The sequence below is a fragment of the Cornus florida genome, unplaced genomic scaffold (genome assembly GCF_030987335.1).
Source record: "Cornus florida cultivar Cherokee Brave unplaced genomic scaffold, ASM3098733v1 CherokeeBrave_3.0.0_Hap2_Chr04, whole genome shotgun sequence".
In the NCBI taxonomy this organism is placed as follows: domain Eukaryota; kingdom Viridiplantae; phylum Streptophyta; class Magnoliopsida; order Cornales; family Cornaceae; genus Cornus; species Cornus florida.
The window spans coordinates 82,776,572-82,780,177 of record NW_026775574.1 but is presented as its reverse complement, the minus strand read 5'-3'; positions in this window follow the sequence as shown (position 1 = coordinate 82,780,177).

The following is a 3,606-nucleotide window of genomic DNA, read 5'->3' as shown; positions in this document are numbered from 1 at the left end:
AACCTCCACATGGTTTACATTTGTCTTGCAATCATTACTATTTTTAGGGCTGCAATGGTGCAATCCTTCTAATTGTTTGGGATTGCATTGAGTCATTCAACAGCAGCACTTTCAAATAAGTGCAGGTATGCTGGCAATATAATCCCTAAGAAGCATGTCAAATCCAAATATTTGAAATCTTGAATACTATTTTACATGTCAAAGGGAGTCTAGTGATATCTCTTATACCTTAAAATGTGGCCAGCGAAGGTTCAAGTCTCCTTAGGACAAATGGCTTTGTGAGTTTATTGCTGATGAGTAAAAAATAAAAATAAAAAGAAAAAAAAGACTGTTTACGCCCCACTTTCTAGCCTTTACTATCCAATACAAAAGCGACATGTGGCGAATTCGGGCAGAACTTGCCATAACAAGTCTTAACGTGCACATCCATTGGAAGTGTAACAAGTGGCTGCCCAAAATGAGTAAATAACCAACAGTAAAGCCCAGAAAGAAAATAAAATCTTGAAACTATGGAGCAATGGCTCCTTAAAATCATGTAAAGCAATTTCAACAAAAAAAAAATAATTAAAAAAAAAAAATAGATGCAGAAAATGAAGGAGCCAATTTAGAGAGTTTTCTCAACAAGTTATGATGCAGTGCCAACATGGCAGCCTTATCATTGTTTTTCTTAGTTGGCACTCACATACACGTCTTCATTGAGGTTTGAACCCTTGATCTCTCTTTGGGAACTAGGAGTCCGATACTACTAGGCCACTGGCTCATTGGTTATGGCAGCCTTATCAATTTCCATGTGGATACTTAAGTGGCTAATTGGAAGATCAAGAGAAGACTTAAAAAATTACTAGCTTTCCCCAAACCACTTCTATTTATTTTGGGTCTTGTAAGTTTTGTTTTATTCAAAAATTTCAACCTTAGTCTTGTGTGAAAGTTGGGAAAATGGAAAAAAGGGAAAAAAAATTGGACTTTGATTCAAAAAGGAAAATTTGACTGTTTTTTAAGGAAATTAACAAAATTTAAGACATAATTTTGGTGGGGGGGGGGGGGGTGGATTATATGAATTTTTTTCATATATACGTGTAAAAATACATAAATTTAGTATATGTATTATAGTTAGTAGGCCAAGGTAAGGGGCACGTGCCCCCCGGGCATACACCGGCTCCATCCCTGTATGTGAAGGCAAAAATCAGATTTTGATAATGAAATTATAGAGCTTTGCTCTTCGTTTATCCAACTCATTTCTTGGTTGTGACTTCTTATTCGATATTCTTCCTTTCCCTCTTTATCCATCCGCATCATTTGGCATCAAAGCTTGTATGCTCTCGGGCCGACTTCCATTGTTCTTGTTTCATAGTGGCTAGGAGAGGTAGAGGAAGAAATGGTAACCGTATGATGGGAGATTTGAGAGATGAAAGAGATGAAGAACTCCAAGCACTTCGAAGACAATTTGAGCAACTTCCCTTGTGGCTTGAACGCCAAGAAGCTCATCTTGAGCGTGGTAGATGAAATCATGGGTCTTCTAGTGACAAGTCTTATGAAAACTCTTTTGCGAATCTTGTGGAGCCATGGTTGGGAAGGTTCTATCATGATTCCAACTATGTGGAAATTGATTTACCAGAGTACTATGGTCATCTTCAGCCCGATGAGTTTCGTGATTGGCTTAGTGCCATTGAGAAATTCTTTGGTTTCAAAGAAACACCCGAGAATCAAAAGGTAAAGCTTAAGGCAACAAGGTTTTGAGGTTATGCTTTGGCATGCATGGTGGAACAAAGTCGAAGAGAGGAGGAATCGCAAGGGAAAGCCTAAAATTACTTCTTGGAAGAAAATGAAATCTAGGCTTAAAGAAAAATTTCCACCTTTGGATTTTGCACAAATTTATTATTATTTTCACTTTAACAACCTTCGCTAAAATTCAAAAAGTGTGCTAGATTACGCCGAAGAGTTTTACAAACTCATGGCCTGAAATGTTATTCAAGAAACCGAAGAACAACTTGTTTCAAGATTTATTGGCGGATTAAAAATCCGAGTTCATGATGAAGTAGAAATCCATCCAGTATGGAGGATTAATGATGCTTACCAATTAGCTTTGAAAGTTGAGGCTAAACTTGCTCATAGTGGTGTTACAAAGTTTGTGGATGTTCATAGCGTTTATCCTCTTTCAAAATTTAAGAAGTATTTTTGAAAAGATTGATTTATTTTGTTTTGACTTCTTAAATTAGACAAGTATTTTGTAACATCCCAAAATAGAAATATGGACAACTAAAATGAAATGGAAGGAGTACTAAATAGGGGAATTTATTTAAGGTCCAAAACAATTATGCTATATTTGGTGACACTAAATAAGCACATTGAATTTGGAATTGAAAAAAATTTAATACAAAATTTAAATTAAACTTACTCCAATCCAAATCAAAAGAGTTACATTACAAGCACCCATGTCTCTCACCAACATTTTTACATAAATTACACTAACCTCTCTGGAGGTTTGGGCAAATCTCACACAAGTGGAGCGTTTAAAATTTATTACTTTGACATTCCTTGAGGTTTGGGTGTATGCTCAATAACCTCCCCTCTCCATCAATACTTGTAAAAAAAAAAAAAAAAAATCATAAAATGACCAAGTTGCCCTTACACATATTTTTATTTATTTACAAGATTTTTTTTTTTTTTTTTTTTTTTTTTTTTTTTTTTTTTTTTTTTTAAGAGAGAGTAACTGTGGTGGGGAGGAGAAAAAAAAGTAATAAGAGAGATTAGATAGAATAATTGATTTTTTAAAAATTTAGAATATATTTTGTATTATAAAAATAAATTACATATATAAGGGTATAATTGACTTTTTAAAGTTTTAAGGGAGGTCAAAGTAATAAACCTTAGACGCTCCACCTATATGAAATTTGCCCAATCATCAAGAAAGGTAAGTAAAATTTATCTATAAAAAAAAAAACATAAAGTATTAACAATAAAGTATTAAGATTTCATCTTAATCAATAATATACTATTTCTTCGTCAAATACATAAAGTATTAACAATTAATCATTGATCAACTATTTATTAGTAGCAAATTGCAAGTAATATGCATAATCTCACAAAGGAGACATACTTATCATCATTAGTTGTCAATACAAATTTTTTTAGGAAATTCACAAACAACCCTCTAGCATATAGCCACAATTATGAAGTTTACAGTCCCCTTCAATATCCAAATGGAAATGAATTCCACCTCACACTCCTTCAAGAAATCTCAAATCACCTACAAATAAACCTTAAGCATTTATGGCATTCAAAGCTTGTTCACAAATTGGTTGCATTAAGTTGTCTAATTTTACAAAAGGAAAACAGAATTGCAAAAAATATAATCTACACTTTTGTGTTGGAAGCTGCATGTGCTTTTATCAAAAGCTTAAGGCTCCATTTGGTTAGATGGAAATAGTAAGAAAAGAAATGAAATGAAAAATGAAAAAAAAAGTGAAGTGAATGAAAAGAAAATTGATTTTTTAGTATGTATTTGGTTAAGATGAAAATTTATCCAAGAAAATTATAGAAAAATATCATGTTATAATTTAGATACCTAAATCGTCCTTATTTTATAAAAATGATAAAATAAAAAAA